The 11,427-nt window shown below is 39.5% G+C and overlaps 4 non-coding genes across 4 annotated transcripts; all 4 read right to left on the reverse strand.

Annotated features, from left to right (window-relative positions):
- Positions 1 to 626: 626 nt before the first annotated feature.
- On the reverse strand, positions 627 to 700 carry Trnan-guu (transfer RNA asparagine (anticodon GUU)). Its single transcript has one exon. It is a non-coding gene; the product is annotated as a tRNA-Asn (tRNA).
- Positions 701 to 2,891: 2,191 nt separating this feature from the next.
- On the reverse strand, positions 2,892 to 2,965 carry Trnan-guu (transfer RNA asparagine (anticodon GUU)). The gene has a single exon. It is a non-coding gene; the product is annotated as a tRNA-Asn (tRNA).
- A 1,395-nt stretch (positions 2,966 to 4,360) lies between these two features.
- Positions 4,361 to 4,434, reverse strand: Trnan-guu (transfer RNA asparagine (anticodon GUU)). Its single transcript has one exon. It is a non-coding gene; the product is annotated as a tRNA-Asn (tRNA).
- Positions 4,435 to 9,837: 5,403 nt separating this feature from the next.
- Trnan-guu (transfer RNA asparagine (anticodon GUU)) lies at positions 9,838 to 9,911 on the reverse strand. Its single transcript has one exon. It is a non-coding gene; the product is annotated as a tRNA-Asn (tRNA).
- Positions 9,912 to 11,427: the final 1,516 nt, after the last annotated feature.

The raw sequence follows: 11,427 nt of genomic DNA on the forward strand, positions 1-11,427 counted from the left end.
AACGATTGCGCCACGGAGACTTATTGGGTTAAAGCAACTTTGTTTTTGTACCCGTTCGTGGCAGTGCTTCATTGCCTATGCATTTACCGCTGAGGGAACATGACAAAAATTCTATAAAACATATTAAGATTGATAAATTTTTGCACGCTGGTGTTTTTTTTTCTACGATCACCAAAGTACGCTTTCTTGGAAGCTAATATGGTTTCATAACTGTCATTTCGTGTGACACGTACATCAGAAGTGGAGTAATAAAATATTAAAAACGAAAAGGAGAAAACAGTCAACGAAACCGGGGATGGGGTGCTTTAGGAATGAAACTTTTGGTTTAAACCCTAAAAAGCTAACTGATTGCGCAACGGTGAATTTGTCGTTAAAACCAACTGCGTTTTTGTCCTCATTCCTGCCAGTGCTTCATCGCCTATGCATTTACCGATAAGCTGACATGATAAGAATACATGATAATACATGTTGAGATTGATGATGTTTGGTACGCTGGTGTTACTTTTATAAACGGTCACTAGAGGACGCTCACTTCGACTACAGTATGGATTAGTAAATGCCATTTGGTGTGACACGTGCATAAAAGAATGGGGCTAATAAGATAATCAAAATGAAAATAACAGAGCCGTCCCCGGGTGGGCTTGAACCACCAACCGTTCGGTTAACAGCCGAACGCGCTAACCGATTGCGCCACGGAGACTTAGTAATAAAGTTACTTTTTGTCCCCATTTATGTCAGTGCTTTTTCTTTTATACATTTACAGTTGAGGGGAACATGACAAAAATTCGATAAAACATATTTACATTGATGAAGTTTTGTACGTTGGTGTTGTTTTGTTTGTACGATTACCAGAGAAGCCTTTCTTCGAAGACAATATGGCTTTGCAACTGTCATTTCGTGTAACACGTGCATGAGAGCGGGACTAACAAAAAATTAAAATTAGAAAGGAAAAAACCAGCAAAGGAACCGGGGGCCGGATGGGGTCTTTATGAGTCAAACTTTCGATTAAAAGCCGAACATTCTAAAATTTCGCAACGGTGACTTTGTCTTTAAAAGCAAGTTCGTTTTTGTCCCCATTCCTGCCAGTGCCATAGCATATGCATTCAAAGATAAGCTGACATGACAAGAATACGATAATGCATGTTCAGATTGATAATGTTTGGTATGCTGGTGTTATTTTTCTACACGGTCACCAGAGTACGCTCTCTTCAAGGAGAATGTGGATTAGCAAATGCCAAATAACAACACAGTAAAACATATTGAGATTAATAATGTTTGGTATGCTGGTGTTATTTTTGTGCACGGTCACCAGAGGACTCTCTCTTCGACTACAATATTTATTGGCAAATGGAATTTTGTGTGACACGTGAATGAAAGAATGGCGGTAATAAGATAATAAAAATCCAAATCACTCAGCCGTCCCGGGGTTGGCTTAAAGCACCAACCTTTCGGTTTACAGCCAAACGTGCTAAACGATTGCGCCACGGAGACTTATTGGGTTAAAGCAACTTTGTTTTTGTACCCGTTCATGGCAGTACTTCATTGCCTATGCATTTACCGCTGAGGGAACATGACAAAAATTCGATAAAACATATTTACATTGATGAAGTTTTGTACGTTGGTGTTGTTTTGTTTGTACGATTACCAGAGTAGACTTTCTTCGAAGACAATATGGCTTGGCAACTGTCATTTCGTGTAACACGTGCATCAGAGTGGGACTAATAAAATATTAAAATCAAAAACAAAAAAACCAGCAAAGGAACCGGGGGCCGGATAGGGTGTTTATGAGTCAAACTTTCCATTATAAGCCGAACATTCCAAAATTTCTCAACGGTGACTTTGTCGTTAAAACCAAATTCGTTTTTGTCCCCATTCCTGCCAGTGCCATCGCATGTGCATTCAAAGATAAGCTGACATGACAAGAATACGATAATGCATGTTGAGATTGATAATGTTTGGTATGCTGGTGTTATTTTTGTACACGGTCACCAGAGTACGCTCTCTTCGAGGAGAATGTGGATTAGCAAATGCCAAATAACAACACAGTAAAACATATTGAGATTAATAATGTTTGGTATGCTGGTGTTATTTTTGTGCACGGTCACCAGAGGACTCTCTCTTCGACTACAATATTGATTAGCAAATGGAATTTTGTGTGACACGTGCATGAAAGAATGGCGGTAATAAGATAATAAAAATCCAAATCACTCAGCCGTCCCGGGGTTGGCTTAAAGCACCAACCTTTCGGTTAACAGCCGAACGTAGTAAACGATTGCGCCACGGAGACTCATTGGGTTAAAGCAACTTTGTTTTTGTACCCGTTCGTGGCAGTGCTTCATTGCCTATGCATTTACCGCTGAGGGAACATGACAAAAATTCTATAAAACATATTAAGATTGATAAAGTTTTGCACGCTGGTGTTTTTTTTTGTACCATCACCAAAGTACGCTTTCTTGGAAGCCAATATGGTTTCGTAACTGTCATTTCGTGTGACACGTACATCAGAAGTGGAGTAATAAAATATTAAAAACGAAAAGGAGAAAACCGTCAACGAAACCGGGGATGGGGTGCTTTAGGAATGAAACTTTTGGTTTAAACCCTAAAAAGCTAACTGATTGCGCAACGGTGAATTTGTCGTTAAAACCAACTGCGTTTTTGTCCTCATTCCTGCCAGTGCTTCATCGCCTATGCATTCACCGATAAGCTGACATGATAAGAATACAGTAATACATGTTGAGATTGATAATGTTTGGTACGCTGGTGTTACTTTTATAAACGGTCACTAGAGGACGCTCACTTCGACTACAGTATGGATTAGCAAATGCCATTTGGCGTGACACGTGCATGAAAGAATGGGGCTAATAAGATAATCAAAATGAAAATAACAGAGCCGTCCCCGGGTGGGCTTGAACCACCAACCTTTCGGTTAACAGCCGAACGCGCTAACCGATTGCGCCACGGAGACTTAGTAATAAAGATACTTTTTAGTCCCCATTCATGTCAGTGCTTCATCTTTTATACATTTACAGCTGAGGGAACATGACAAAAATTCGATAAAACATATTTACATTGATGAAGTTTTGTACGTTGGTGTTTTGTTTGTACGATTACCAGAGTACCCTTTCTTCGAAGACAATATGGCTTCGCAACTGTCATTTCGTGTAACACGTACATCAGAGCGGGAATAACAAAATATTAAAATCAGAAAGGAAAAAACCAGCAAAGGAACCGGGGGCCGGATGGGGTGTTTATGAATCAAACTTTTGATTAAAATTCGAACATTCTAAAATTTCGCAACGGTGACTTTGTCTTTAAAACCAAATTCGCTTTTGTCCCCATTCCTGCCAGTGCCATAGCATATGCATTCAAAGATAAGCTGACATGACAAGAATACGATAATGCATGTTCAGATTGATAATGTTTGGTATGCTGGTGTTATTTTTGTACACGGTCACCAGAGTACGCTCTCTTCGAGGAGAATGTGGATTAGCAAATGCCAAATAACAACACAGTAAAACATATTGAGATTAATAATGTTTGGTATGCTGGTGTTATTTTTGTGCACGGTCACCAGAGGACTCTCTCTTCCACTACAATATTGATTAGCAAATGGAATTTGGTGTGACACGTGCATGAAAGAATGGGGCTAATAAGATAATAAAAATCCAAATCACTCAGCCGTCCCGGGGTTGGCTTAAAGCACCACCAACCTTTCGGTTAACAGCCGAACGTGCTAAACGATTGCGCCACGGAGACTTATTGGGCTAAAGCAACTTTGTTTTTGTACCCGTTCGTGGCTGTACTTCATTGCCTATGCATTTACCGCTGAGGGAACATGACAAAAATTCGATAAAACATATTAAGATTGATAAAGTTTTGCACGCTGGTGTTTTTTTTTGTACGATCACCAAAGTACGCTTTCTTGGAAGCTAATATGGTTTCATAACTGTCATTTCGTGTGACACGTACATCAGAAGTGGAGTAATAAAATATTAAAAACGAAAAGGAGAAAACCGTCAACGAAACCGGGGATGGGGTGCTTTAGGAATGAAACTTTTGGTTTAAACCCTAAAAAGCTAACCGATTGCGCAACGGTGAATTTGTCGTTAAAACCAACTGCGTTTTTGTCCTCATTCCTGCCAGTGCTTCATCGCCTATGCATTTACCGATAAGCTGACATGATAAGAATACATGATAATACATGTTGAGATTGATGATGTTTGGTACGCTGGTGTTACTTTTATAAACGGTCACTAGAGGACGCTCACTTCGACTACAGTATGGATTAGTAAATGCCATTTGGTGTGACACGTGCATAAAAGAATGGGGCTAATAAGAATCAAAATGAAAATAACAGAGCCGTCCCCGGGTGGGCTTGAACCACCAACCGTTCGGTTAACAGCCGAACGCGCTAACCGATTGCGCCACGGAGACTTAGTAATAAAGTTACTTTTTGTCCCCATTTATGTCAGTGCTTTTTCTTTTATACATTTACAGTTGAGGGGAACATGACAAAAATTCGATAAAACATATTTACATTGATGAAGTTTTGTACGTTGGTGTTGTTTTGTTTGTACGATTACCAGAGAAGCCTTTCTTCGAAGACAATATGGCTTTGCAACTGTCATTTCGTGTAACACGTGCATGAGAGCGGGACTAACAAAAAATTAAAATTAGAAAGGAAAAAAACAGCAAAGGAACCGGGGGCCGGATGGGGTCTTTATGAGTCAAACTTTCGATTAAAAGCCGAACATTCTAAAATTTCGCAACGGTGACTTTGTCTTTAAAAGCAAGTTCGTTTTTGTCCCCATTCCTGCCAGTGCCATAGCATATGCATTCAAAGATAAGCTGACATGACAAGAATACGATAATGCATGTTCAGATTGATAATGTTTGGTATGCTGGTGTTATTTTTCTACACGGTCACCAGAGTACGCTCTCTTCAAGGAGAATGTGGATTAGCAAATGCCAAATAACAACACAGTAAAACATATTGAGATTAATAATGTTTGGTATGCTGGTGTTATTTTTGTGCACGGTCACCAGAGGACTCTCTCTTCGACTACAATATTTATTGGCAAATGGAATTTTGTGTGACACGTGAATGAAAGAATGGCGGTAATAAGATAATAAAAATCCAAATCACTCAGCCGTCCCGGGGTTGGCTTAAAGCACCAACCTTTCGGTTTACAGCCAAACGTGCTAAACGATTGCGCCACGGAGACTTATTGGGTTAAAGCAACTTTGTTTTTGTACCCGTTCATGGCAGTACTTCATTGCCTATGCATTTACCGCTGAGGGAACATGACAAAAATTCGATAAAACATATTTACATTGATGAAGTTTTGTACGTTGGTGTTGTTTTGTTTGTACGATTACCAGAGTAGACTTTCTTCGAAGACAATATGGCTTGGCAACTGTCATTTCGTGTAACACGTGCATCAGAGTGGGACTAATAAAATATTAAAATCAAAAACAAAAAAACCAGCAAAGGAACCGGGGGCCGGATAGGGTGTTTATGAGTCAAACTTTCCATTATAAGCCGAACATTCCAAAATTTCTCAACGGTGACTTTGTCGTTAAAACCAAATTCGTTTTTGTCCCCATTCCTGCCAGTGCCATCGCATGTGCATTCAAAGATAAGCTGACATGACAAGAATACGATAATGCATGTTCAGATTGATAATGTTTGGTATGCTGGTGTTATTTTTGTACACGGTCACCAGAGTACGCTCTCTTCGAGGAGAATGTGGATTAGCAAATGCCAAATAACAACACAGTAAAACATATTGAGATTAATAATGTTTGGTATGCTGGTGTTATTTTTGTGCACGGTCACCAGAGGACTCTCTCTTCGACTACAATATTTATTGGCAAATGGAATTTTGTGTGACACGTGAATGAAAGAATGGCGGTAATAAGATAATAAAAATCCAAATCACTCAGCCGTCCCGGGGTTGGCTTAAAGCACCAACCTTTCGGTTTACAGCCAAACGTGCTAAACGATTGCGCCACGGAGACTTATTGGGTTAAAGCAACTTTGTTTTTGTACCCGTTCATGGCAGTACTTCATTGCCTATGCATTTACCGCTGAGGGAACATGACAAAAATTCGATAAAACATATTTACATTGATGAAGTTTTGTACGTTGGTGTTTTGTTTGTACGATTACCAGAGTACCCTTTCTTCGAAGACAATATGGCTTCGCAACTGTCATTTCGTGTAACACGTACATCAGAGCGGGAATAACAAAATATTAAAATCAGAAAGGAAAAAACCAGCAAAGGAACCGGGGGCCGGATGGGGTGGTTATGAATCAAACTTTTGATTAAAATTCGAACATTCTAAAATTTCGCAACGGTGACTTTGTCTTTAAAACCAAATTCGCTTTTGTCCCCATTCCTGCCAGTGCCATAGCATATGCATTCAAAGATAAGCTGACATGACAAGAATACGATAATGCATGTTCAGATTGATAATGTTTGGTATGCTGGTGTTATTTTTGTACACGGTCACCAGAGTACGCTCTCTTTGAGGAGAATGTGGATTAGCAAATGCCAAATAACAACACAGTAAAACATATTGAGATTAATAATGTTTGGTATGCTGGTGTTATTTTTGTGCACGGTCACCAGAGGACTCTCTCTTCGACTACAATATTGATTAGCAAATGGAATTTTGTGTGACACGTGAATGAAAGAATGACGGTAAAAAGATAATAAAAATCCAAATCACTCAGCCGTCCCGGGGTTGGCTTAAAGCACCACCAACCTTTCGGTTAACAGCCGAACGTGCTAAACGATTGCGCCACGGAGACTTATTGGGCTAAAGCAACTTTGTTTTTGTACCGGTTCGTGGCTGTGCTTCATTGCCTATGCATTTACCGCTGAGGGAACATGACAAAAATTCTATAAAACATATTAAGATTGATAAAGTTTTGCACGCTGGTGTTTTTTTTTTGTACGATCACCAAAGTACGCTTTCTTCAAAGCCATTATGGTTTCGTAACTGTCATTTCGTGTGACACGTACATCAGAAGTGGAGTAATAAAATATTAAAAACGAAAAGGAGAAAACCGTCAACGAAACCGGGGATGGGGTGCTTTAGGAATGAAACTTTTGGTTTAAACCCTAAAAAGCTAATTGATTCCTCAACGGTGAATTTGTCGTTAAAACCAACTGCGTTTTTGTCTCCATTCCTGCCAGTGCTTTATCGCCTATGCATTCACCGATAAGCTGACATTATAAGAATACAGTAATACATGTTGAGATTGATAATGTTTGGTACGCTGGTGTTACTTTTATAAACGGTCACTAGAGGACGCTCACTTCGACTACAGTATAGATTAGCAATTGCCATTTGGTGTGACACGTGCATGAAAGAATGGGGCTAATAAGATAATCAAAATGAAAATAACAGAGCCGTCCCCGGGTGGGCTTGAACAACCAACCTTTAGGTTAACAGCCGTACGCGCTAACCGATTGCGCCACGGAGACTTAGTGATAAACTTACTTTTTATCCCCATTTATGTCAGTGCTTTATGTTTTATACATTTACAGCTGAGGGAACATGACAAAAATTCGATAAAACATATTTACATTGTTATGTATGACTATTTAACGTCTTCATGTATTGTTAGTCTGCGGACCTTTGTGAAAGCATAACAGGCCCTGTTATATATGTACAGCGCGGACCTGGCCGAAAGCACCTTGTTCAATGCTCTGTTTATTTAACTGGATGTTCATTGGCTGTTAATTCTGTGTCTAAGAATAGTTGAATCCACCTGGCACGTATATAAGCCGTGTTTTCTGTGCAGAGTGGAGGTATTTTTGCTGCATCCACTGGGAGCCAGGAGAGTGTGAGACGCTCTCGTATCGAGTCCATTATTTTGATATGAGCTGGTGATGCCAGTTTCATTTGGGAGGACAGATTTTTTATGCCGGCACCGTTTGTGTACCACAGTAGTACTGATGTCTGGTTTATGTGAATTTCTGCGGAAGTCACGTTTATTGGTGTTCGGATCTTTATTATGATTATACAGTGTGGACTGTGTAATTTGTTTAACACGCTGACCTCACCTGACCGACAAGGTCGTCAAGGACTCTAAACTGAAGTTTTCAGTTTTGCAAAGGACGTTCGTTCTGCCACAAGGTGACATTACTCTACGTCTCTGAACGGCTCGTTTGTGAGCTTCTGCGGGAGCTGTGACTGATCTGAAGTGGATTATACCTCCATGCCTGTATTTACCCTGTGTTGTGCTCTGCGGGTGTGACGTCATTCAAAGGCTTGACAGTTCCAGTTCTGTGTAACCTGTGTTCGCGTTCGCTATCCTGGCGAAGTACCTGTCTAGGACAATTTGTGACTTGTGTGAATTGTGTGTTTATCCCATGGTCTTTACGTTGGATATCCTGGAACACGTTCCTTGGGATGAAAAGGTGAACTGGAAACTTTTAAAGACCGGTAATACTGATGTGTATGTTTTTTATGTTGTTGTTGTTGAACTGTCTGTAAAACTGTACGTCTCATTTTATATATATAAAGCATTGTTTACATTGAAATATTGAGTCACTGAGTCTGTTTTCTGTTGCCGTTTTCAATACCGTAACAACATTGATGAAGTTTTGTACGTTGGTGTTGTTTTGTTTGTACGATTACCAGAGTACCCTTTCTTCGAAGACAATGTGGCTTCGCAACTGTCATTTCGTTCAACACGTGCATGAGAGTGGGACTAATAAAATATTAACATCCAAAACGAAAAATACCAGCAAAGGAACCGGGGGCCGGGTGGGGTCTTTATGAGTCAAACTTTCGATTAAAAGCCGAACATTTTAAAATTTCGCAACGGTGACTTTGTCTTTAAAACCAAGTTCGTTTTTGTCCCCATTCCTGCCAGTGCCTCATCGCATATGCATTCAAAGATAAGCTGACATGACAAGAAGACGATAATGCAGGTTTAGATTGATAATGTTTGGTATGCTGGTGTTATTTTTGTACACGGTCACCAGAGTACGCTCTCTTCGAGGAGAATGTGGATTAGCAAATGCCAAATAACAACACAGTAAAACATATTGAGAATAATAATGTTTGGTATGCTGGTGTTATTTTGTGCACGGTCACCAGAGGACTCTCTCTTCGACTACAATATTGATTAGCAAATGAATTTTGTGTGACACGTGAATAAAAGAATGGCGATAATAAGATAATAAAAATCCAAATCACTCAGCCGTCTTGGGGTTGGCTTAAAGCACCGACGTTTCGGTTAACAGCCGAACGTGCTAAATGATTGCGCCACGGAGACTTATTGGGTTAAAGTAACTTTGTTTTTGTACCCGTTCGTGGCAGTGCTTCATTGCCTATGCATTTACCGCTGAGGGAACATGACAAAAATTCGATAAAACATATTAAGATTGATAAAGTTTTGCACCCTGGTGTTTTATTTTTTTACGATCGCCAAAGTAAAAAAACGAAATATAAAAAACGAAAAGGAGAAAACAGTCAACGAATCCGGGGATGGGGTGCTTTAGGAATGAAACTTTTGGTTAAAGCCTAAAAGCGAATTGATTCCTCAACGGTGAATTTGTCGTTAAAACCAACTGCGTTTTTGTCTCCATTCCTGCCAGTGCTTCATCGCCTATGCATTCACCGATAAGCTGACATGATAAGAATACAGTAATACATGTTGAGATTGATAATGTTTGGTACGCTGGTGTTACTTTTATAAACGGTCACTAGAGGACGCTCACTCGACTACAGTATGGATTAAGCAAATGCCATTTGGTGTGACACGTGCATGAAAGAATGGGGCTAATAAGATAATCAAATTCCAAATAAAAGAGCCGTCCCCGGGTGGGCTTGAACCACCAACCTTTCGGTTAACAGCCGAACGCGCTAACCGATTGCGCCACGAAGACTTAGTAATAAAGTTACTTTTTGTCCCCATTTATGTCAGCGCTTCATCTTTATACATTTACAGCTGAGGGAACATGACAAAAATTCGATAAAACATATTTACATTGATGAAGTTTTGTACGTTGGTGTTGTTTTGTTTGTACGATTACCAGAGTAGCCCTTTCTTCGAAGACAATATGGCTTCGCAACTGTCATTTCGTGTAACACGTGCATGAGAGTGGGACTAATAAAATATTAAAATCCAAAACGAAAAATACCAGCAAAGGAACCGGGGCCGGGTGGGGTCTTTATGAGTCAAACTTTCGATTAAAAGCCGAACATTCTAAAATTTCGCAACGGTGACTTTGTCTTTAAAACCAAGTTCGTTTTTGTCCCCATTCCTGCCAGTGCCTCATCGCATATGCATTCAAAGATAAGCTGACATGACAAGAAGACGATAATGCATGTTTAGATTGATAATGTTTGGTATGCTGGTGTTATTTTTGTACACGGTCACCAGAGTACGCTTTCTTTGAGGAGAATGTGGATTAGCAAATGCCAAATAACAACACAGTAAAACATATTGACATTCATAATGTTTGGTATGCTTTTTTTTTTTTTGAAAATTGTTGAATTTCATCCCAGATTGTCATCAAATACACAAGATTTCACAATACCCGGTTATCACAAACTTTTGAAATCACAAGGCAGTCTTAAATAAAATAAAATATCACAGAAAAGATGACTGCTTTGTGAATAGAACAATTGCACATTAGCTGCTTATTTCAATAAATACACTAATTTATCATTTCGTAATGTACAGAAGACTTTGTTTATACACCAGATTTTCTCGAAAGATGACCTGTCTAGTTTTTTCTTCTGAAATATTATGTCGTTGCGTGCACACCAAATACTAAACTGAAGAACACATATGACATACACCATCACCGCTCTAACTTCCTGGTTAAAGGTGGAATTGAATACCTTGTAAATTAATGTTTTCGAGTCCATATTTGGTAGGTAGTTCGCAAAGAAAACAAATATCCGGTTAAAGTCATTAAACACATCCTGAACGATTTTACATTGTACAAACAGATGTTGCCGAGTTTCAGACAGGGAGCAAAAAACACACAAGTCATCGGTGGCTACATTTCTCCTAAGAAGTTTTTCCTTAACGGGCAAAATGTCATGAACCAACTTGTAACTGAAGTTGACCAAATTGTGATCTAAGAATTGATGAAAAACAGTTTTCCATATTCTAACCCAGTCCAAATGCGGCATAGACACCATTGCTCTTGGACAATGTACTATTTTTGTTACAAAATATTCATAAATATACCTGCTTGAACACAATGTTACAGGTTGCTGTACACCTGTGGTCTCCAGGCCAGTCTATAAAAAGGTGGAATGTTTTCAGAATGTGGGACATTGGAACGACAGAATTCACGACAAACATGCCTTAAGGGTAAACCCAACCAATAGATGGCAAAGTATTTCCATTCCGCTGTTGTTCCATGAATTAATTTTAAAACATGCCGA

This window comes from Liolophura sinensis, chromosome 11 (genome assembly GCF_032854445.1).
Source record: "Liolophura sinensis isolate JHLJ2023 chromosome 11, CUHK_Ljap_v2, whole genome shotgun sequence".
NCBI classification, from domain to species: Eukaryota; Metazoa; Mollusca; class Polyplacophora; order Chitonida; family Chitonidae; genus Liolophura; species Liolophura sinensis.